General features: G+C 34.2%; 1 long non-coding RNA gene across 2 annotated transcripts in view; it reads left to right on the forward strand.

The window, feature by feature from the left end:
- The first annotated feature begins 315 nt into the window (after positions 1-315).
- LOC141503253 (uncharacterized) overlaps positions 316-26,464 on the forward strand; it is a 41,515-nt gene continuing 15,366 nt past the window's right edge. The window contains exons 1-3 of one of the 2 annotated variants that reach the window (XR_012472793.1): positions 316-396; positions 1,218-1,349; positions 8,254-8,343. This is a non-coding gene — a long non-coding RNA (uncharacterized LOC141503253). Of the gene's footprint in view, positions 397-1,217; positions 1,350-1,533; positions 1,655-8,253; positions 8,344-26,464 lie in introns of those variants that run through there. The other variant, XR_012472794.1, reaches the window with a different exon arrangement.

Raw genomic sequence — 26,464 nt, forward strand, 5'->3', positions numbered from 1 at the left:
ATTGCCACTTCAGTTTAATTAAACAAAATCCATATGCATTGATTTTAAGTGTTGAACACAGAGTCTAAAGTTGTGGAAGGATAGGAGGTCACTGATACCCTATATTCTTTGGGGAGATTACATCAACCTCTGTTCTTTGAAATGTATTTGTTATGCTGCAGGTTCTACTTTAGGAATCCAGTGGGAAAATGGTCGCATAGCAACATGGGGCAGAGATGGGGTCATTGTGTGGCTATGATGAAACTTTATGAAAGGGCTTACCAGGTCCTAACTGAATCACAATGTCCTCCCTAGATCCCTGGGTGCTTGGCTTGCTGAGAAGGGTGATTTTGTATCAGCATGAAATTCATCTCATTGACAGTTGTGGGCTTCTTATGTCACTGAATTGTAAAAACAGTAGGTGCTTAGTAAGTGCTTTTGAAAAGAATGAAGGCTTTTGATATCTCCATGTCAAAGAGTATAAGTACAACCTGGAACTCATTCTTATATGAAGTGCCTAGGAAATTGTTTGAATTTGGAGGGACTATTTATTCTGTCTACATTTACCATGAGCTTTTAATATTTAAGGCACTTTGCTAGATGGAGGGGTTTTAGAGACTGAGAGAAACAAGCTTTCCTCTCCAGCAGTTTACAAACCATTGTGTCTGTTACCCTGTAAATTCCGTGGAGAACATGAACACTCTGATTTCTCCAACTGGTGAGAACACATGAGAAAAGTGCGGGCTGATGCAAAGCTCATTGTACTCTGAAAGTCTTGAAGTGAATATAATATGTTAATATCCTTTGTCTAGTTTGATCCTTTGTCTGTTGGAGCATAGATTCCTTGACCTTTCCAATCATCATTCCCTCCTTTGAATATTGTAAATTTCTGATTTTTGTTATATTTCTATAGCTGTTTAGCCTTTAAAATGTGAATTATTTCTTTTAACTCCTACCTACAGTGCTGAATTGTGTTGTTATAGTTTGATTATATACATCTTCCCTTCAGAGTTCTAGCAGTATCCCTGAGGGATTGGAATATGCTATTTGGATGCTATCAGCTTGGACACACATTCTATTATGTTCTTTCTAATTGACAGTGATTAGTATCTCAGTTTCCTTTAATCAAATGACAATTGCCTTATATAAAAGAATATTTACTGTGGAATATATAACTAGAGAAGTTACCAAAAAATTCCTCTAATACCTCTAATACATTCTCTCCTACTCCACTTCAGTCCCTGATAGAAAGTAAGTTCAGTCTTAGAGCAACTTCTTCATAGCATTTGCTCCCATCAAATTTACTTCCAAATATAGCAAAGCTAAAGGATGGATGAATCTGCATGTCTGCTACCTCTGGACCAGGTCAAGTGAGTCAATATTTATATATTTACTAATTACTTGTCTTCTTCTTTGACTTCTACACTACTACTAGTCCTTCAGTACTGAAGAGGACCACACCAATCAACTGAGTGATGGGTGGCATGAGTTGTGCAATTTTATTACAGCGAGGGGTATATTGTATAAGATATCTCCCTGACTTGTCTTTTCCAGAATTGTTCCATCCCATGACCTGATTGATAGGGAAAGAACTATTGGAGATGATCTGGCTACTGCAGGAGTCTCTTGCTCTTAAATTAGTTTCCCTTTTATATCAGTGAGGCACCACATCAATGCCAGGCAAGTACCAGCTTGTGATATTTGGTGACAGAATGGGAAAACCTGATAAATCCTAACCTATCTCTCAATGAATAGCATGGCCTTTAAGAACTTCCACCTTTGAGGGACACATGACATGAGCCATAGTATGACATGACTGGCATCCGCTTTAACAATAGGAGATGTAAGCTTGCTACTCTTGGGTCTATGCTACTCTTTTAGTATACTTCCCAAGTTCAAACTCATGGAACACTGCCACGTGTCCAGGAGAGAGCTCCAAGAGGAGGAACAGCTGCATTTTGTTAAGTCACAGCTTGCACCCAGTACTTCCTTTGTGCCCTGGACCTTAAAGCCAATCCTTATCCAAAGTTATGGATCTGGCTTGTCAACTTCCCTTACCTACATTATTGCAATATGGACTCCAAGGAAAACCAGCCTCTGGTCTCCCATAAATCTCATCATGAACTCCAGTTCTGGACTTCTGGTGTAAGTTCACAAGGTTGTAGTCATTTTCTACACTCCTTCACTTTAAGGTAGGAAGAATAGACACAAGAAACAAAGACACAACAGCAGGGTCATGTCTTTATTGGTCACATTGAAGTTTAATAGCAAATCATCTCATTTGAACACAGAATCAAGGAACTGAAAGGACCCTCATTTCGGCAGAGTTAGGTCTTAAGAATTTAATTCAGTTTTAGCTCAGCAGTCTGTTTCTTCACCACAAAGTCAGTTGTTCCTGAATACCTTTGTGTTCTCCATATAAGGGAGTCAGGGCCAACTTAGCAGTACTTGGTAATTATCTAAATCAGATAACTGGTTTCATCTTACCTTGCTTATATAGAAATGTCCTAGGAGTGCCTTGCTCCTCAGTCTATAATGGGACCATTTGTTTCCCCATAAGTGGGTAAGCTCTGTATCTGGGAATGATGAGGGGCTTATTTTTCTCTATCCTGGGGACTACTTGTGCCTTGGAATTTCACTCAGCTGTTTCAAATGGACTAGGGTTCAATGTGATTGTATTGCTCCATGATTTCCCATCTCCTAGGTTTCAGTAAATATCTAGAAGTTATTTATAGGGTTTTTCAGACTCAGGCTCCTATATCACATCCACAAGGGTTGGCAGAAAGCCGAGTATACTTCACATAAACTGAAGGTAGAGCTCAATTGTTAGCTTTCTGGAACATCTGACTTCACCTTCTACCTCTGGCCTTTTCCAGGAAATAAACCCTGTCTTCCTAACTCCTAGTTTGAACAGATTGCTACTTGTATCCAACTTTTTAAAAAAAATTGAGGAAGCTCTCCCTCCCAGAGTTATTTCACTGGGCACTGTGGAAAGAATTGTGTTTCTGGCTGTGTCCAGTGAGTTCAAACTCTAGGGAGTGCACTAAAAGAGCAGAGCAGCATAGACCCAAGGGTGGCAAGCTGTCATTGTTCTAATGTTAAAGCTGTTGCCAGTTGTGCCCTACTGATGTGTTACTCAAAGGTAGAAAGCTTTATTAGCTTTTCCTTCTTATACTAGGAAAAGATCATTGCTTTGAAAGTATAAGATCTTAGAAGAAAAGGGATCTTAGAAGTCATCTAGTCCAACATCTCATTTTACGAATGAGGAAACAGTGGCTCTATGAAGTTAATTTATTTATCAGAGGTCACATAATAAACAGCAAATGGAGGGCCTGGAGTTTGAATTTCTGGTACTAAGGGTTTGATCCATATAAAGGTATCTTCCAAATCATAATTTTGCTATCCTGGTTTAGACTTTACTTACTTCTGGGCTATCAGATACAGTGCAATTGGTAAGGAAATGTGCAAGTCAAATAGCATTATTAAGCATCTACTATGTACCAGTGACTGTGTTAAGTTCTGGGAATATAAAGAAAGACAAAAAAAAACAAAAGTAAAAACTACAACAAAAAATATAGCCTGCCAGGATCATACTGTTTTAGCTCATCTTTTTCCTTTCAGCAGCTATTTCTTTTTTCTCTAGGGAGAACTGGAGTTTGGGAGCTCAGAAACATCTTAGTAGTTTTGAATGCTGCTATTGTCTTCTTAGAGGTTCTCACCTCAGAATCAAGGTGCTTGCTTCTCTCCAGTTAGGGGCCAGTTTGTATAGCTTGATTTAACCTTAGGTGTCGTCTTGTTTCATTGATCTTTTTCAACATCCAGGGCCTTTTGGGTTTCTGAATACTGCCACTGTAGTCTCAGATAAACTTTATGGTCTCTCTACCATAGACCTCTGACAAGAAACTTTTTAAGCTTTATCCTTATTTTTGGAGACTCACAGAACCAAAATCTGATGTTTCCAGGTAATAATTTCAGTAAATAAAGAGGACTGCCTAAAATTAAACTTGGTCTATATAAATGAAGAGTTTCACTTTGGGGACAGAGAAATTCTCTAGTTTGCCTAATTCACATTAAAGGTATAAATAACACCCCAATCCTTCAAGAAACATTGCTATTTTATTTCTTATATATAATATGTATGCATGTATATATATATATACATATATAAATATATGCAAAATATACATACATATAGCTATAGGTATAGATAGATAGATATAGATATAGATATAGATATAGATATAGATATGGTATATGCTATCCCTCCAAATGGAATATAATAAAAGCATCCTGAGTAAAGGACTTTTTCTTTTTGTCCCTTCAGTACCTGGCATACAGTAATAGTACATAGGTGGTACAGAGAATAGAGTATTGCCCTTGGAGTTGGGAGGATAGGGGTTAGATTCCAGCTCAGATACTTACTAGCTGTGTGACTTTGGACCTGATTGGCTCGCATCTGGGGCCATCTCCAGTCATTCTGATTCATATCTGATCACTTGATACAATAGTTCCAAAGAAGAAACTGAGGCTGGTGAATTGGCACAGCACCCCCTCACTCAAATCCAATTTACATGCATGTCATGGTTTCACCTCCCTAATGGTATGGTCGTCTTCAAGAAGGAAGGATAGATATAAACTAATACTTGTTGATCAATTGATTGATTGATTTTTACCATCTCTATAGCCCTTATGACACAAATTTTCTTCTTCCAGACACATAATGCCACAGGGATTCAAGTTCTTAGAATTTTTCAATGAATCTAATTTTCTAGGTATAGCCATTTTGGGAAATTCAAGCTGTTCATATCCTATATTACATGTTAAATTTGCATACGACATTTGCTAACTCATTAGGTATTAGACAGCCAGACTCCAGGAATAAATGAGGGCTATTTTCTCTCTTTTTTGCATACCATGAACCAATACATGCTCTGATCATAGTCCCAAATTTACTCTGTTTCTCTTCTGCTTGCCTCATGTGGAGTTTTGGGTACTGCTTTCTTGATACCAATCTACTCTAATTGCACAGCTCTTGCTCTAGTCATTTGCCTATAGATAAATTGCAACATCTTGGCTTAATTTATAGATCAGTTTCCCATTCTCTACTAAACCTGTCATTCTTAGGTTGTTGTTGGATTAGTTATGGAAAAAGCTAAAATCTACTGCTTCTTTCTATTCTGCAATTTTTTGCTAGTCATCTACATTATCAATTTTGTAAAAGTATCATATGATGCTGAGACATGTTTTCTTTGCTGATCCCATTCAGAAGACAGCTAGAAATTTTTGTGTCTGAATTCTCTCAACAACTTATTTAATCCTTTTCCATTTTCTTTTCCTTCCTTTTTTTATGTTTTATTTGTAAAATCTAAATAGAGAAATATTAGAGTCTCCTGTTATTATTGTTATTTACTCTTTTTTTTAAAAAAATTGATTGAATTTTCCTTTGTGAATTAAATGCTTTATGACCTGGAATGTATCATTATTTAACTTAGTTTCTTCTAAGCAACTATACTTTGGAAGAATCTTTTCCAAACATTTTTAATTCTCCTTAACTTTCAGTAGCCAACAAACTGGGAAAAAATCCCAGTTACCAGACTCAGCCAGGGGAGTAATCACATACCATAATTATGTCCATGGGAGGTATCCTTTAAATATCTCTAGACATATTTAAATATTATTTAGTTTATTGGAAAACTCATCACATTACTCCTCTGTAATCATAACAACCCATTTTACTGAAAGGAATAACTTAGGGAATATTATCAGAGTGGTGATGGAGGCATTTCATGTACAGTCAAAAATTCTTCATCATAGTATCTATGTTATCTGTGTCTAAGACCTCAGGAAGTTTATAGTCTGACTCAAAACATGTGTCCAGGGACACATATAACATAGAAAAGCAAGGAACACGGCTCTGGAATGATATAATCCCACAACTTCACTGACATTATTATATTTTTCCGTAATCAGTACAATATAGGTATTTATAAAACCAAATAAGATTTGCTTCTCAAAAAATAGAGCTGGTTAAAACTTATTTGAAAACTACATTTTGCTAAAGGGCACTATAGACAGTGGAAAAATATGGAAAGTAAACATATATGTAGCAATTACTATAGCATCCAGATTCTTAGAAGAGAAATTAAGTGAGTTACATGAAGAAATAGATGACAAAACTCCACTAGTGAGGGACCTTGACCTTCCTCTCTCAGAAATAGATAATTAGAATAATTAATAATAAATAATATTTAATAATAAATAATCTATAATAAAATAAATTAGAAAGAAGTTAAGGATGTAAATATAATTTTAGAAAGTTAAATATGATAGACTTCTGGAGAAAATTAAATGGGGATAGAAAGGAATGTAAATTTGTATCAGTGATAAATACCTACCCCAAAATTGATTCTATTAGTGCAAAAAGTTTCACAAATAGAGAAATTAAGATACATTAAATGCATCCTTTTTAGTTCATAATTCAATAAAAATTGCATGCAATAAAGGACTATAGGAAGATAGACTAAAGTTATTTGGAAACTAAATAATCTAATCCTAAGGAAAGACTAGGTCAAACATCAAATCATAGAAACAATCAATAACTTCATCCAAGACAATGACAGTAATACAGAATAATAAAACTTACATGATACAGCCAAAGCAATTCTTAGGTGAAATTTTATATCTCTAAATGCTTATATGAATAAAATAAAGAAGCCAACAAGTTGAGTCTGCAACTAAAAAAGCTAGAAAAGAAAAAATTAAAAATCCACAATTAAACATTAAATTAAATATTCTGAAAACAAAGAAAAGACTAAGAAAATTGACCTAATAAACAAAACTAAGAGTTGGTTTTATGAAAAAACAAAAAATAGTTAAACTTTTTAAGAAATTCAATCTAAAAAAAGAAAGAACAAAACCTAATTACCAGTAGTAAAAATAAAAAAGGATGAATTCATCGAGGAATAAGAAATTAAAGAAATAATTTGGAACTATTTTACCCAACTATATGCCAATAAATCTGTCAATTTAAGTGTAATGGATGGATATTTATGAAAATATAAATTGCTCAGATTAAAAAAGAGAATATAAAAATAAAACCAGTTTAGAAAAAGGCTATCAATGCACTCCCTAGGAAAAAAATCTCCAGGGCAAAGTGGATTTGAAAGTGAAGTCTATCAAACACTTAAAAAACAATTTCAAAATTTTATAAACTATTTGGAAAAATAGGTAAAGAAGGAGTCCTGCCAAATTCTTCTAATGACACCAAAATGGTGCCAATAACTAAACCAGGAAGAGCCAAAAAAGAGTAAGAATATTGTAGACCAATTTCCCCATTGAATACAAATGTAAAAATTTTGAATAAAATATTAGCAAAGCTATTACAACAATTAATCATGAGGATATACACTATGACCATGTGGGATTTATAGCAGGAATGCAGGAAAACTATCAGCATAATTGCCCAAATCAATTACAAAACTAACAGAAATTATATCTCAATAGATTCTGAAAAACCTTTTGACAAAATTACTATTAAAACCACTAGAAAACATGGGAATAAGTGAAGTTTTCCTTAAAATGTTGAATGGTATCTTTCTCAAACCACAAGTTAGTATTATGGGTACTAGTGATAAGCTAGAAGTATTCAAATAAGATTGGTTGAAACAAGGATATATATTATATCTACTATTATTCAATATTTTTTCTAGATATATTAATTTTAGAATGAGAAGAAAGAAGAAATTGAAAGAATTCAGATAAGCAATGAAGAAACAAAACTATAATTCCACTAGCCCAATAAAAGCTACCAAGAAAACTGGAAATTAGTATGGCAGAATTTAGGCTTAAAATAACCTATACTTTAAGGTGAAAATAAATTAGAGGAACAGGAAAGAGTCAGACTGTCATAAAGGAGAAATTAATGTTAAATAAGAGAGAACATTATGGTTTGCAAAATGAATAATTTTGATTACTTTAAATTGAAAAACTTGTGCCCAAACAAGACCTATGCAATAAAATTAGAAATAAAACAAAGTCAGTAAGCAACATTTGATAGCATTGTACATGTATAATCTATATCAGATTGTTTTCTTGATGAAGGGGGAGATAAGAGGGAGAAAAAACTTGGAATTCAGAATCTTATAAAAATGAATGTTGAAAACCATATTCACAATATGATTTAAAAATAAATTACCTTTAGGTGCAAAAAATCAATTAATAAAAGTTTTTTTTTACTTTTATATGATGGATATACTCAACTCCATAATGAAAAAGAATGGGACTCTCCATAAGACCATTGATAGCAGTTGTTAACTTCGATAACCCCAAGCTCAACTTTCTTGCCTTCATTCATTTTATCAAAAGGTATTAAATATTTCTTTCTGCCATTGTTTATGCTGATAAAACATTGATGATTTCTGTACCAATATGTCTACACAACTGGTGAACATGCTTTTTATGTTCTATATGTAAATTTAACAATTGTTACCATATGTTTGACTTGTTTAATTTTCATTGGTTGCATTGGACATTGAAATCAGGATCTATATAAACCACTCATACATAGCATTGCCCTTAACCAGTTCTTAAGTTGGAAAGTCATTGTAAATAAGTAAAACCAGACTTCATAGCAAAACCTTCCTAAAGTAGTAAGGCAAGGGCTTAGGGGAAAATAGACCTCTGTCTGGCACTCAACCAACAGAGAATATACAAAGCAGGACTTACAGGCTATTAGGATGATAATTGCTTATAGAACTGCTAGAGCATGGCATCATTTCAAACTAGTCCACCTGAGAAATTCAACTTCAGTAAGCCTGAAGAGTGACTGAAATAAATTAGGTGATTGGAAAGATTCAGAATCGCATCAAGCTGAGAGAGCAAGGGGAAGGGAATCAGATAAATACATTAACACACACAGTGAAGGATGAGGCAGATGACATTTTATGCTCCTTTAAACTGACTGATGAAGATCAGACAAATTAGAAATAGCTGTGGACAAGTTCAAGACATCTTTCTAGTGTGTACTAAAAGGGAATCTCAAGAAGGGTAGATTTGTGGTACCTAGGGAGAATGAAGAGAAGTGTAATAGAATTAATTGCCTGAGACCTTCACTTTTTTGTCCCTCTCCATGTTTTTAAAAAGAGATATTCAGTTTTGTGTGTTGAAGTAAGACACAGTTATATAAATTATATAAGAGTTTGTGACCAAGACATTATCTATGCAATGATAAACTAGTATTTTTTTCTAATTAATTGTTGCATGTCAGTATAGGCTTTAGTTTCTTAGCCTGGAGTAAAATAAAAGAATTTAACTAATTAGTCAAATTATATAAGACAAAATTGAACACAATTTTTACCAAAGCCCATACTTTCACCAATATTATCCATACCTGTCCCACATCTATTATATAGAACACTGGTTAATATTCCAAGAAGAGAACAATTATTAGCAGCTCCATATATTACAATTGTTAATTCTTGTTCTCAGTGTTAACTTTTAGTTTGCTCATTCTTGACAATATTTCTGTAAACCATCCCTTCTGCACTCCTCCTACTGTCCACACCTTATTCCAGACTGCATAACCTCTTGTTTGTAATATAGTAATAGCTAAGCAACAATAATTGTTGAAATCTTCCATCATGACCCAGCTCAGTTTCCATCCCCTCTATGGATTCTTCCATGAGTGCCTTAGTAGTCTATCCCTCCTCAAAATGTCTTCAAACATTTTCTGTTTGTAAACTATCTTGCAACATACTTATTTGTACAGGTGTCATATTTTGACTCCCCATTGATTGTAAGATCTTCAAAGGCAGACCCTCAGTTTTACTTCTGTATTCCCAGAAGCAAGTATAGTGTTTTGTGTATAACAGGAGTTTGCTACATGTTTGGTGAAAACTGAATTGAATTAAATAAGTTCCTCCATTTTTGGTTAGTCTATCAGAACATGGAAATATCCTGGCAGGAAATGTAGGATTATGGAATTCAAAGATTCATGTGGGAAATAAAAAAGTAACTCTATTTATCAATGATGATGAGAAACAATATTTTACTTAAAATCAGCAAGCAATCAGCTTGCATAGCTTCTAAGGTAGACATGTAAGATATTAACATAAAACAAAATCTGATTTTCTCCTCTGTCAAAATTTTTGCTTCTCATCACTGGTGTATCCTCTCTTCCCAGAGGTCTGGTGCATAGTGACTGAGAGAAGTGGTGCGAAAATGAGTGTATGATACCTCTGAGTCAGATTGTGCTGACCAAGGAGCAATTTTGCAAAACTTTTGCAATTACTCACCTGGAATGTGAGCATCTTCATCTATCCAAATTCTATCCATCCTTCAAGGCCCAGATGAAGTAACTTACAGGCCCTCTGACTACTATAAAATCCTTTGAATTCATACAGTACTTAATGTCTCTTTTGCTCAATTGGTATTTATCTATCTTTTCCCCACCTAGATTACAAACTCCTGCACTTCAGCGTCAGAACACTTTTTCCTTTGTATCTGCAATGACTATCCCAAATGTCTCATGTAACAAGTTTAGGTCACAATCTATCTGAATAAAAGCACTGGTTTTCTCCAAAATTCTCGCCCTGCTCCAAACCATTATTAATATTGTTGGAGTATAGAGATTATTTTGTTTAATATTCAAGATCCTGTCAAATCTGGTACCAATATATTCTTTTCACTTTAGTTCATATGGTTCCTATTTCTTTCCTCACATTTATGGTCCCTCCAGACTGGATTATTCATTACTCTCTGAACCTGTCTTAAAATTATCTTATTTTAGACTTTCATTCTTTCTATTTCCTTTGATAATATCACTAGCCTGTCTTTTAAGTTGGTGTCCTTCATTCTCAGAGGATGAAAATAGTGCTATGTTAGCATCAAGTTATAGAGTGTCTAACTGTGATTGATTAGATGTATATGAGCTCCGATTGCTCTATCACAAGTTGGCACAAATAGGCATAGTGAACAAATGAATTCTTTAAATTTTCACATCTCATTTCTTTTAAGCTACTAAAATTCTTCTTTGGTCTTAGAGCAAAGAACCTTCTCTGATGAGGGCATGCCATGCTGGGCAAAACTGCACCAGTGTCATCATGAAATTACTTATAAAGTTTTTATGAGATATCTTGATAGAGTCCTTGCATGACTTTTTCTGACCACCATATGAATACTTTCCCTGTGTGAGTTCTTCATAAATGTCTTTTGTGTAAATGTATATTTGGCATATGAATTCTAACAACATGGCCAACCCATTGCAATTGCACTCTCTGTAGAAGAGTTGGAACCCTTGGCAGTTTTATTCGAGAAAGGACTTCTTCTGCCAGGTGATCTTTAAAATCTCCCTAAGACAATTCAAATGGAAATAATTAAATTTCCTGGCAAGGCACTGGTAAAATGTCTAGGTTTCACAAGGACTTGACAATAGGTGAGTACTACAACTCTATGGAACATCATCTTGGTAATCAGTCTTAATGCCTCTTTTCATTTCTTTCTTTTGAAGTCCTCCAAACATTGAGCTAACTTTGGCCAAAATGTGAGCATCTAGTTCATAATTAAAGTGTACATCCCTGAAAAGTATACTGCCAAGTAAGTGAACTTATCCACAGTATTCAAAATTTCCCCTTTGCTATGACTGATGGTTCTACATATGGATGGTGTAGTGCAGAGGAAATAATCTGTTTTTTCTTGGTGTTAATTGCTAGATCAAAATTAGAAGAAGCAGTAAGAGAACCAATCCATACTTTGTTACATCTCAGTTTCAGAGACTGCTTTGAGCACACAATCATCTGCAAACAGAACCAACACTCCCTCCACTTTGATCTTGGCTTGAGGCCTTTACAAGTTGAACATATTTCATTAGTGTGGTAATTGACCTTTTTTGCCATGTTCATCTTCATTGAAAGTGTTAGACAACTTGCTTTTTAAAGCCTGATTCAAATAATACCTTATTCAACTTCTACTGATTCCTCCAGTTTTAGTTAATGACTTTTCATTCTTCAGAATTTAGATAACTATTTGATTATATTTATCCTACGCACTTAGTATCCTATGTATCCTCTCCCTGCATCCCAGACAGCCATCTCACATGAAATAGCACAACTAACTAAAACACTGAAAAAGTCTGAAACACTAGTGGAATTCTCACTTCCTCTAAGAAGTAGGTTGGTAGTGTTTGCTCATATCTCTTCTTTTCAGTCCCTCTAAATCTGTCTAATTTTGTTATATTTACTTTTGAATTTTTTGTGTGCCACTGTTCTTTCTATTCATAGTGTTGTAGTCATTGTAGCTCTGCTTACTTCACTCTGCATTAATTCATATATGCTTTTCCATGTTTTTATGTATTCATCATCTACATTTCTTATAGCACATTAATATTCTTTTACATTCATCTATCACAAATGGTTTAGCCAACATTCAATTTTTAGGCATTTATTTTGTTTTCATCCTTTGCTATCACAAAAAGTGATCTAAAAAGTTATTATTTTCTTCTTCCAGTTATTAGCAAAGTGTCCCACATATCATTGCATTTTAAATTAATTTTTAAAAATCAGCAAATATCTATCCTCTCTGCTTCCCAATTCTACTTCCTCTTACTTAAAAAAACATAATAAAACAAAATCCCTTCAAGAAATGCTTAAGTGAAACAAATCTTAGCATTTTCCATGTCCAAAAATGTATTTCACTCTGCTTATTTTTGTCACCACAACTCTGTCAGGATTTGAACAACATTCCTTTTATATTTCTTTAATTAACTTATTTTTCCACTTATATATAAAGATAATTTTCACCATTCATTTTTGAAAAGTTTTCTTCCTTCTGCCCTTTCCTCCCCCCTGCCCTAAGATAGCAGACGATCTGAGCTAAGTTATTTGTACACAATCATGTTACATATATTTCCATATTAGGCACATCCTGAAAGAAGAATTAAAACAAAAGAGAAAAACCATGAGAAAGAAAAAAGAAAAAACAAAAAAATCAAATTTTAAAAAGTGAAAATAGTATACTTTGATCTACATTCAGGTTCCACAGTGCTTTCCTCTGGAAGTGGAGGGCGTATTCTATCTCAAGTCTTTTAGAATTGTCTTTGATGGTTGTTTTGCTTAGAAGAGCTAAGTCTATCATAGTTTATCATAACTCAGTGTTGCTATTACTATGTATAATATTCTCTTGGTTCGATTCACTTCACTTAGAATCATTTCATGAAAGTTCAGGTTTATCTGTCATATACCAAAACTTGTTCAGTCATTCTCCTATTGATAAACATCCCCTCAATTTCCAGTTCTTTGGTTGGGCAGTATTCTTAGTCATTAGCTCTTTGGAATCATGGTTGATCATTTTGCTGATCAGAATTCTTACCTTATATTTATTTCCATAATTATTTTCATATTGTTGTTGAAGTCTAAGATATTCTCCTGGTTCTTCTCACTTCACTCTTCATTAGTTCAAAATGAGAATCAAGTGATTTATTGCCTACTCACTCTACCCCTGCCTCACTTGTGTAGAATCCTCCTTTCACTTGCTATCATGTGAGAAAATGAATTGTCTCCATCCCCCCCCATTTCCCCTAGTATATCCTATCCCCTCACCCTTTCCTTCTTATTTTTTCAAGATCCATACTCTCATTTAACTTAAAATATTACATTAAATTCTAAAAATCATTTCCTTAATTTTAGGAATTCCAATTCATCATATTTTCTTTGAGGCCTTGTTGTAAGTGTTTTGATTGGTTTTCCTCTTCTGGCTCTATTCTTGGGTTTCCCTGAACCCAAAATAAATATTTGCTTAAATTTTTTTAGTCATTCTTCCAGACATTCCCTTTCTGAAACCATAGCTGGTAGGTGTGGGTACTGACACAGGGAATCTTGTCCTTGGAAGTACTGCATTGTTATCATGGGCAGTAGACTTTTTTCTAAGATCTTCTCTAGGTCACCCACATCTTGGGATTCTAGAAATATAATCTATATTCCTGTCTCTATCTCAAGAGATCCCAAGTTGCTGGTCTGGACTGGGGTCTGATTCAGAAATTAACTCTTGACCTAGGCACTGAATCTGAGTTTTTCATCCTTTTTTTTTTTGTATCTTCAAGGTTTTGGCCTCAGGGTAGATCAGTGTTCTTGGTCTCTGTGGTATATCGGAATCTTGGACCCTCTGAAAGATCACTGATACTGACATGAGATTGTGGAAGCATCTGAAAACAGCCCTTGGTGTTTCTGGGATGCTGGACTAGTATGGAGCTCTGGATATTGTTTCCATGATACTGGCCCAGGCTTGTTCCTCAGTTTCTGTTCTGATTCCTTCCCTGTAGGCTTGAATTTGTGATCTTATACTATAAAGATGATTCTAGTTTCTCTTTTTTGGTGTTCCAATCACTACTTGGTCTGACATTTTCCTTAGATTATTATTGGAATAGTGATCAGGGACCTAAGATGTACTACTTTCTCCTACCATCTGCCATCTTAGCTAGTCACCCATCAAAATGAATTGTATAAAACACGTTGATTTTATTACTGGTTGTGAACTTCCAATGTTATGTTCAAACTATACAAGATTAAACTATACAAGATTAGTCCAGAACATCTAAAGAATCTGAACTGCTTAGTGAATTTAGAATTTTAGATAATTCTCAAAATTAGTTAAGCTGCAGGAAACAGGAGAGATAACCAAGGATTACATCAAAAGCATTATATAGCATTTCAGTTTTCTCCCACTGAATCCAGATGACTCTGGAGGAGAAACTAAGGCTGATGACTTAACAACAACCCCTCAAAGAAAAGCAATTCATGTGCATGTCATGGCATCACCTTGATGATGCCATGGTCTTCTTCAAGCCCAAAAGACTAATATTCTCTTACAGCATTTCACAAAATACATTTCTAAGACATTTTAATTGGACTTTAGTTTATAGGAAACACAATGAAACTTCTAAAGAGATAATAGATACTGGAGCTCATAATCAAATGGATTATCTTGTACTTTCTGGTATTCTGGGAAAACTGAAAACTTTGGGCCATAGGAGTATAGGAATACAAGCTTGGTGCAGTGGTCTAAATTGGAAACTGACTAAATTGAGAATATCCTCAGAGAATGAATATAATAGCACTGAGTTCTGAGGTGGAACTTAAACTTAAGATTTCCTATAGTCCTATATAGTCCTATAATATATCCATTGTACCACTTGGTATGATGAATAATGCTATTGTGAGGCAGCATTAAATAGAATATTTGGGTAGGATTTGCTGGTGGATATTAGACTGACTTTTTGATGATTTAATTACTAAGGGAAAAGAGTCAAGGATAGATAATTTCTTTCTTTCTTTTATTTTTCTTCTTCTTCTTCTTCTTCTTCTTCTTTTTTTTTTTAGTTTTTGCAAGGCAAATGGGGTTAAGTGGCCTGCCCAAGGCCACACAGCTAGGTAATTATTAAGTGTCTGAGGCTGGATTTGAATTCAGATACTCCTGACTACAGGGCCGTTGCTCTATCCACTGCGCCACCTATTGCTCTGATAATTTCTTTAATGCAGAATAGAGAACTTAGTCAGAAATCAAATAAGCAAGGAAGCAATCAATAAGCATTTATTAAGTTTCTATTAAGTGCCAAACACTAATTTCAAGAAAACCTGAGTTCAAATTTTGACTTTGACGCTGATTACATTGTGTGATCTGGTTAAATCATGTAATCTCACTAATCCATATTTTTCTTATCTTATTTATCCTTATAAATGAGTCAAACTTGATGATTCTAGAATGTCTTCTAGCTCTAATTCTATGAACTGATAACTAATTCTCAAGGAGAAATTTACTCATTTCTTTTTTTCCCACCCTCTGAAGTGATAACCAGTTAACAAGCAACAGCTGGAATCTGTTGCATTTGTATTTTCCTTCCTTGGGCATGTGGTGTCCTCTGATTACTATCTAAACCCCACCCAAACCACCCTTAAGTGGAAGGCCCCTAAATTTTTAATAAGGCTTGGTTTTATAATAAGGTTTCTAAGAAAAAGGAACTTATGCCAAGATCATGAGCCTTGAGCATACTTGAGAGTCTTTACATACCTAAAAATGAGATAGATAAGCAATGTGGGGAATGTAGCTTGGGAAGAATATAGTGAGAGGAAACTCATATAAGAGCTGGAAAGATTGATGCCACAGAAGAAACTGTAGGTAGGCAACTGATAGAGTGAATCATGCCTTAGAATGGCACATGTTTATTATCACAGATATACTACACTGGAAAGCCATAAGGAAGTGCCATGTATGGCCATAGCAAAAAGACCTTTGTGGAGGTTAGGGGAAAACCCAACAAAGTACCATGTTTTCTTCAACTCTTTCCCAGAGGTTAATGTACTAGGACAGATAGACAAACATATTCACATCAGAGAAGGTTCCTGGGGATGTCAAACAATGGAGCCATGTACTTCCTATGTCATAAAAGTTTATCAAAAATCAATCTCTGTAAACAATCACATTTTCCAGAAAACTCTATAATGAAATAGAGTCTAATTATCTGTTGGAGCAGTCATTGCACCAGAATGGTTACCAATTTGAAATTCTTTTTTAAAAAGTGTCTAAAATATCTACGCCCTTTAACTCAAATATTCTACTTCTAGGTTTATGTCCCAAGGAAGTCAATCTTTCAGTCTCAGTCTCTCTCTCTCTCTCTCTCTCTCTCTCTCTCTCTCTCTCTCTCTCTCTCTCCTCTCTATCTATCTATCATCTATCATCTATCAGTCTATTTATCTATCTATAAATATTCACATGCATTAAAATATTTATATCTATACAATACAATAAGAAAGAATTGTAAGGCAAATATTAAACATACTTTTTGAAGGGAATAGTTATTAAATGACTTATTATGATGTAAGAAAAAAGCATATCATAAATACAAAGTGAAGAAAGCAGAGCCTGGAGAAAAAGATACATAAGGACAAAAACAAATTAATTGTAACAGCAACATTTGAATGGATGTTTTGAAAGTAAAATAAGAATTCCCAAGTTTCAGGACAATTTCCCCTATCTTGTTAATCAGATCACATATTGTGCCTTAAATATTTAATTCTTTCATCCATTGTGTTCCTTCCTTAGAACAACTATCCTGACTGATGATTGGTCCCTATCATTATCTTCTACTTCCCCTTTTTCTCTTTTCCCTCCCCTTAAATTCACTTCTGTCATTGATCATACAAAAGATTATGCCAATCTACTTATTCCCCACATGGCTCCACTCACCATCTCTGTAACTTTTCAAACCAATATACCCTTTCCTATTTACCATGCTCCCACATATATGTTCTCCTCTCATATTCCTCCATTAGAAGTTTCATGAGAACGGAGGTTGCCCTTGCTTTTAAAAAACAAACAAACTTGCATCCTTTCTTCCTTTCTTGCTTCCTTCCTCCTTCCCTCCTTCTCTTCTTGCTTTCCTTCCTTCTTCTGTTTATTCATTCATCTTTCCTTTTTATTTTCAGAAGTAGGGATTATGAATGTGGAACACTGCCTTTAACACTAGACTTTTTTAATACATTGATTACCTATCTGTTCTGACACAAGCCACAGTAGCTTTTTTTAGTTGATGCTGTTCTTCATACAGTGAGGCTAGTAGCCTATTTTTGGAATAGATACGAAAGCTAAGTGACTTGTCCAGTCTTTAGCCAGTACATTTCTGAAGTGAGTCTTGAATCTTCAACTATACTACTTTTTACTTAAAAGTTTTCTATTTTAAAAAAATGGGAAAAATAGTTATGTCAGTTCTTAATATGAATAATGATGGTATAGCATACCTTAGCTAAGGTTAGCCTATTCCTTCTCTTCTTTTGATATCAATAATATCCTTTGGATACTTGTGAAGCTCAAATAAGGTAATATATGAAATGTGCATTGCAAATTTTATAGTGTTAAGAAAAGCTCATGTTATTATTTATGTCAAAAAAGTTTTTGCTTTTGCTCATGCATAATGCAAATTTAGCCATTGGGATGGCTAAACTTGGATGGATATACTGGGTAGGAAGGAAGTCTAGAGAAAAATGGAATCATAATGTAGAGATAATTGGTCAGTAAGTCTTATGGGATTTCCTTCTATTTTTCCCTTAAGTCAGACATCCAAGATCAAAGCTGGGCCATTGGGTGTCTCCTGAGTCTTCTCAGGCATTTCTTGTGGACTAAATTTATATTGCTATCAACAGCTTTCCAACATGGCTTATAATCCTGCAGACAAAGTTGTTCAAATAAAACTTCGCATATACTATTGAGTACTCCCTGTAATCCTTTCACATGTAACTCGCTGTCTTCCTGTCTTGCACCAATTTTCAATCTTCTGGATGTCTCCATGGTATTCCCTTGTCTGCTTCATTTTTTGAGGTCTTTCTGGAAAACTCTTGCCTGGGAGATTTATGACCCTTTGATTTCATCCCTTTACCCTAATTTTTTCTATTTCTGTGCTTCTAGACTTGCATTTATTTTCTTTGCTTGATCAGTTGATCACATAAGTCAACAGTAATTTCACCATTTCTACCCAAATTTTTAGGAACCAAATGATCTTGAACCAAATCCCTGGTTCAAGTCCTTCCAAATGTATTCAGCATTATCACCTCATCACAATCCAGAACCACTCATAATTGCTTAAATTTATTGATAGAGATATTAGTGACAAATCCTCTTTTGTATTTCTAACACTGGTTGCTATATTCCATTTATGTTGTGACTATCCAGGCATCTTAAAACTCTTACCCACAAACTGCCCATAACATCTTTAACATAAGGAAGCAATCTAGCTAAGAGTGAATCTTCCACTTTCATTTTGTCTTAATGCCACCTGAGCCTAATCTGACGCAAAAGTACAAAATTTTACCTTAAATTTTACTACATTCTATTAGAACATTGTATGTTCTAATGGTTCCTTAAATACATGCAACAATGTAGTAGCAGACTCATATGTATATAGACTTTAACCATCATGGTTGATAGATGGTTTGATCTTGCCTTGGATATTTGTTAGTCAATCACATACTACAAATCATAGACATCTTTCTTGACCTATATATAATCTATCTATACAAGGTCAGTGAAACAAAAAAGGAGTACTGTCATCATTGCAACTATTATATATCTGGAACTCTCAAAATATCCTCTGTTTGATGGGTCAGTCTTATAAACATAAAATTTCCTTGTTATAGCCTAGGCTGACTCAAAATGTCTAGTTAGTAAAAGGATTGTGATCTTAAATTTTATTGTATCTAAATAAGAAAAAGCAGAACTGCCTTTATTTGTAAGAAAACTATATAATAGAATGTTCAGAATTCTCATGGAAACTTGAGGATGAAGACCTTAGGTAAATATAAAGATAAGACTGGGGTGGGGGGTAGTAATGAAGGAGGAAGGATTTCTCAAATCTCCCAAAATGGAAATCTAATTTCCTAGTAACTTAGGCAGAACTTAGTATAGCACATGCCTACTTTCCCATGTCCCTAAAAGAGACAGAAAAGCAGCCAGGTCAAAGAAGGCACCCCAGAGTTACCAAAAATATAATCCTGTCCATCCCCATGACTCATTGACTAATTGGATTCAAAGTACTCTACTAACAAACAACTGAATCTGACAAAGAGCTTCACAACTGAGCCTAGTTTTATTGACTCTTTATATGTTTCAACTGTGTTCCATTCCCAGATTCTAGTAGAGGAGAAGCAAAGGAGATGTGACAACATTTATTGACTCTTCTAACTGGATAGTCATATGAGCAAGCTGCTACTTATTCTATTGCTATCTCTAGTCAACATCTTCCTTTCTGGAAGAGGGGGAAATCTCTTTTCTGCCAAGGGCCATTTGAATATTTATAACATCATTCACAAGCCATACAAAATTATCAACTTAAAACTTATATTTTTTCAAACATATAACTCACCCCTCAAAAGCTCCTAGATATGATGAATTTTGAGTCCCTCCTACAGTTGCTGTGGCAATGCCAAACCAAATGATTTTGTGGCAAGTTGCTTTATGGGAACATTTTATTCTCCAGGATGTACTGAAAAAAGATGGGACGTTTTCTCTTATTTTCCTAGACCCCAAGTTTCCAATTTTTTCCCTAATGAGATCAACATTGACTTTCTCAGAAGTCTCATTATTGCCAAAAGGGACATGGAGGCAGTTTATCTTAAATTCCTCACCCAGGAAGAGTGCTATAATAATTATAATTCTTGGAGATCAGTAAAACTTAGAGATTCATTAATAGGTTGGGATTAACTGGCAGGAGAGTTAGGCTTCTGGTCATTTCACCCAACTGTAAATTGTGAGAAAAGGAGAAGGGAAAAATTGGTTTCAGGAAACACTGAACAATAAGATATGATTTATATTGTCTATTTAGTGATAATCTGGTGTTCCTGAATGATATTCATGTTAATTTTCAGAAACAAAAGGAAACAAAACAGAAAAATGGAAGAGAGACTTGAGATTTTTTTGGTTTCTGCACTCTCAGTTTACTACACCAAATGACATCAAAACTCACAACTGACCAATCACTTAATAAATCACTCAGTAATAAAATCAAATAATGAAAACCCAAACCCAATACTGTATTCTCTTAAAACACATTTAAACTTGAGTTCTCTAACCAATGAGTTTGACTCTTGGGTTGTATACAGCTGCACAAGATAAGGAAACATAAACTCCAATGTCCTGGAAAAAGTTTAGGCTATCTCAGCTGGGAAGGTCATTAGAAAGTCACTTCTTTGTTCTATTTTGAATATCCTGTAGATGACCAGCTTTGTGGGAAAGTAGACATTTGATTGTTTTGTTGAAATATAGACATGGGAGTTGGGACTTCTGCAAAACTGCTGACAATCAGGATTGATAATTGCTTCCAGAGGGGCCTGCTCTTCTCAACTGAGATAGAAGATTGTGCTACTATGGCTTATCCATGTACTTAGGATCAAAGGTGAAATATACTATGCCATCACTAATAATGCTCATTATTTCAGAAGAATGGGAACATCTTTTAACCTGAATCAATGTAATACAAGAAGATAGGAAATCAAAGATGAACCTAGCTTGGGACTCACAGTCATACTGTTATTCTATAATGTTATTATTCCCTCAAGCTAGACTCAATAGAACATTAGGTAGATAGGCCACAATGCATAAGGGGTCACTACAGTCCTAGGTGAATTTTAATGATTATTATAATTATAATATATAATAATTATTCAAGTTCTAAATATCCATTTTCCTGAATTTCCTGGTTGGTGTAAATATGATTTGATTTTAAAAGTAAGGACATTCATTCATTCATTCACTAAATCTGGGGCTCTATTTGACATAGATTTGCACTGAAAATTCAAGGTCATACATTATTGTTATATATGTGCACATATATGTCATGAAAATATATCTGAATATTTGGTACAGGTATACAGATAATGTCTATATTTATATGTATAAGTATATACAGACACCTGTATGCATGTTTATATGTGAATATATACCCAAACAATTTGTGCTCTCAACTTCAATAGTGCTGTTCTTCCTACCCCACATTTTGCTCTTGAATATCCATGCATCTGTGACATCAATCAATTGATCTAAACAAGTAAAAAAAATGCTTTCTCTTTTTGCAAAGGTATTTTAAAATGCAGGATCATGGGAACTGACCCAAAATTGGTCTTAGTTAGATAGAGGAATTTGTGGATTCTAATCCTTCCTTTTACTTATTGGCTTTAGAATCATGGTGAAGTTAGCTATTTTTGTGATCTTGAGCAAGGCACTTAAACTCCAATTAAAATCTCATTTTCTTATCTTTCAAATTAGGAGATGGGATTAAATGACTTTGAGGTTTCTTTAAGTTCTAAATCTATGATTCTCTAAGCCTCTCAATGCTCTAGGCAGTTTTCTAGGACTACAGGTTAAGTGTGAGTTTTTAATCTGTAAATTTGGAGTTGGTTTCTGCACTCTTAGTTCCTACACCAAATGACATCAAAATTCAGAACTGACCAATCATTTAATAAATCACTCAGTTAGTAATAAAATCAAATAATGAAAACCCAAACCCAATACTGTATTCTTTTAAAACACATTTAAAAAATCAATAGAGTCAACTAGTCTGTTGGCATATGCCCATGACAGATAACATGCAGAGCAAGGCAGGGAAGGAAGACATAGTTTGAGGAAAAATAGGTGACTTGTGACTGATTACAATTTTATTTTCCTCTGGTTGAGGAAAGTGAATGGCATGAATCCAAATCATATTTTCCTTAGATTTCACCCCCCCACCAACTGTCTGTGTCTGTGTAATCACACTAGGATGTGCTTTGTCCTAGACTTTTCTCATAGAGATTTGGTTGCATATTCAAGAAAGTCAGTGAGATGGGACTTTATGAGTAGTTATCTTCACCACCAATCCCTATTTTCTTTATCAATGGTGGAATATAGTGGCTATACATGTTTTCACAAAATTGACCAGGGCCATAAATAACTTTTTGCTTCTCAGTAGAAATGGGTGCCTTGAAACTTCATAAAGCTGTCTGGGAAGCTTTCAAAACTCTTCCTGACTTATTTCAGGCTGCATCCCTTTTACTTTGATAAATGATGACAAAACAGCTAAAAATTTCCCAAATGCTTCAATGAAAAAATCAAATGATTATTATTATTTCTCTTTTTGGCTTTTCTGCTTCAGATGTGGAGAATGTGCCATGAACTTTGCCTGAAGACTTTTCATTTCTGATTTGTTTGCATTAACATTTAACTCCGTTGTTCTATTCTTGTCTGATTCTATTTTGTCCTATGCTTTCTGTCTGAATTCAAGCTGTTTGTCAAATGTGATAATGGGCAGTAAGGCACAGCATGAGGAGTTGGCCTCCTTGTCTTCCGGCATTCTTCTTGGCTGTAATTTCCCTGATGTTAATGCAACTATACATTTGACATACAAATCCCAAAGTCCTTCAAAAAAGACAATACAATATGATTGCTTGTGTATATACAGGAATTCTTTTTAATTGCCTCCTCTTATTTTGCTGTTCCAGTTGTCTTCATTTTATGGGTTCAGTATTAAATGAGCAGAACTAGAAAACATAACCACCTTATTCATAAGAAGAAACTATTTGACATTCCATCAGTGTCCCCTGGCATGGATCTCAGTGAGTCCAGTAAGAAGCCTATGTCACTTTGCCTTTCTTTTACCATCTCCCAATGGCTTTGCTATCTATATTATTTCTCATTTTATCATTTTATGATGTCCTATTTTCCTTTTTCAAATCTTTTCAAACACAATAAATCACTCAAAATGTAAAGAAATGGAATGGAGGAAGAAGGGGGGGGGGCATTAAAAAAACAGAGATGATGTGAATGATTCCTGGGTTCTTTCTGTACATCTGCAGCTAACACCCGCTTTGGCCTTGTGCAGGTCACTCCAATTCTCCAAGTCTTTGCTTTCCCATCTGTTAAAAAGTGGATAATAATATTTGCCTCACTAGGGTGTATTTATGCCTAATTACTGTAATTGCTTGTAAACAATTTGATATCCCGGGATAAAACATATGACGGAGGAGAAGAAATTAGAGGAGACATTTTAATATCTACCTTTTTTTAATGACACAACTGACTTTTCTGAATTTGGTTGAATTTGCTTGGTTTGAAAAGTTTTCCTGCTGAGTAGGAAGTGGTGAAATCAGAAAAGCTAAAGATAGATAGCCAGATGATTTTCTTTTCTTTTCTAGTATAGCTACCAACTTGTTGAATGACTTTAGACATGTCAATTTACTCCTCTAGACCACAATTTTCTTCTCTGTCACAAGATGACAAAATTTCTGGCTTTTACTACTTGTTAGCACAATAATGGTCACCAACTAATCTAATAGAAAATGCAATTTGGTGGATGTTTGGGTTAGTTTTACTAACCTGTTTATCCTTCTTGTTTTTATTTTTTTGGATGATAATTCTGGGGAGATAGGAAGTGAAGTGATGTAAAATAAAAGAATAATGCAAAAGTAAAAAGAAGAAATTAAGAAAAGAAAAGCACACTGCAAAGTTAAAAGTTCTAACTTAAAGATTGTGTTTTGCTTATTAGTCTGATGGAAACATTGAGAGAAAGCTTTCCATGAAAGAATAGACAGAAGATTTCTCCAGAAATCAACTCTTCCACAGTCCATACACTATTTCATAGGGAAGAAAAATTAATGAATAACATTCTCCATTTGTCTACTTTAACTGGAGTTCATATATAAGACTGGTGCCAATACTATGTACCTTGGAGAATTCTCTATTAATAAACTTTCGGTCGACTTCACATTGTTTCTTGAAGTATTTTTTCCATCAAACCTCTATCCAACTCTAGATTTGACTTCTACATGTAGACAGAATGATTTTTTTGAGAGTTGTATTTTTTGCTATGGAACCTGAAAATCCACACATAGATTTGTGGTTTTAGGTTAAAGGATTATGTCCCCAGAGAATCCATAGTAAAATAAAAGTGCCTTACCATTGATAACAATACCCAAGAAGAAATCTACTTATTTAGATTTATTTAAACTGACCTTTACTTTATAGAATACAGATAATTTTATGAATAAAGAAGTATTTGAAACACTTACTCTAACCTGTGCTTGATCAAGAGTCCTTTACAATAGCCCTGATATATAGTTATTCAGTCATGATTTGAACATATCTAGTGAGGGTAAATTCACTAACTCTGCAGGCAGCATATTTCACTTTTGGAGAGCTCTAATTTTAGAGAGCTTTTCCTTCCATGATACCTAGTCTGTCTTTCTGCAACTTACTCCTTTGAGGTCAAGCAGAAGGGGTCTTCTCTGTATTTGCCTTACAAATACTTGTTCTCATGTCTTCCCTCATTTATTCCCAGGTAAAATATCCCTGGTCCTTCCATCAGTTCTTAGATAAAATGAATTCCAGTCAACTTATTAACCCTAGCACCCTTCTCCAGACATTGTTTAGACTGTCCAAGTCCTTCCTAAAATATTACACAATACTGTATGCAGTAATAGATTAGGAACAGGATTCTTTCTCATCCCTCTTTTTAGACATTTCTCTCAATGTAGCCTAAATTCTGTGTGTGTTCGTGTGTGTGTGTGTGTGTGTGTGTGTGTTTTACTACTATGTCAAATTATTAACTTATTGGTTCTTGACTAAAATATTTTTCATCTGAACTGTTTTACATCTATGTTACTCTTGTAAACCTGATTTAAAAAAATCATAATGTAGGATTTTATATTTATTGCTTTTAAATTTCTTCTTATTCAGTTATTTTTATTTTTCAAGGTCTTTTTGAATTGTTAATTTTCACATCTAGCATGCAAGCAATTTGTCCCATTCATGTCATCTTGGAATAGCATAGTCATATTACATATTACATAAAACTTCATTCCAGTCAATGACAAAAATTTTAAATGACATAGTATCAAAGACATATCCCTGGGGATACTCCAATAGACCCTACTTTATATTTACTCATTTATGACTAATCTTTGTTGCTAGTCCATCAACTAATTCAAGGAAAAGCAGACCCAGATGGAGGATATAGGGGGAGAATAGTGAGAAAGTTTGTGAAGTTCACAGTTTTGGTCACTATCAGTTCTACACCTACCATGATGGGAAAAATAACACATTTAGAGGTCAATTATACCCAATTTGGAATAGTCTTTTGGTCTCTGTATCTGAGAGCAGGTGAATATTGGTATATAAGTAAGAGTAGTCATATAAGGAAAAAATCTTTTCCTGCCTTTAGGCTCAATGGATTATCTATTACTTAATGTCTTAGGTCATTGTTTTCAAACTTTTGTTTCATAAACTTTTTGCACTTAAAAAATTATTGAGGATTTCTAAGAAGTTTTGTTTATATGGATTATATCTATCAATATTTACCACATTAAAAATTTTAACTGAAAAAATTTTGAAAAAATCATAAAACAAAGCAATATATCAATTTATTAATAAAGTAATATATAATTATTTTAAAGAAAACTATTTTTAAAACAATTGTGAAAAGTCACTATTTTCCATATTTTTGCGAATCCCTTTAATGTCTGACAATAGAATACAGTAGAATTCTCATTTCTGTTTCTGAATTAAATTTGTTGTGATATGTTATATAATATATAAAGAAAATAGGTCTCATAAAAATACATATTTAGAAAAGAGCAGGACTTTTAATAGGCAAATAATCTTATTATTATTATGAAAATAATTTTGACATCAAAGCCCCTCTGAAAAAGTATCAGAAAGTTCCAGGTATTCTTAGACCACACTCTGAGAACCAGTAATCTAATATATTATTCAAGGCATGATAAGGAGCTGAGATTTGGGAATATAATGGTTATACTCCCATCTATGTCTCTTCATGCTCCCTCTGCTAACTTTGGTGGGAATTCCATGAAATAACTCTCTTTTAGATCAGGAGAAGCATATATTATTGGAAGCCATGATGATTTAAAATCCCATTTCTATCTTTTTTTTATCAGAAAATTACAGTCTCTGAAATAATGTG

Source organism: Macrotis lagotis, chromosome X (assembly GCF_037893015.1).
Source record: "Macrotis lagotis isolate mMagLag1 chromosome X, bilby.v1.9.chrom.fasta, whole genome shotgun sequence".
NCBI classification, from domain to species: Eukaryota; Metazoa; Chordata; class Mammalia; order Peramelemorphia; family Peramelidae; genus Macrotis; species Macrotis lagotis.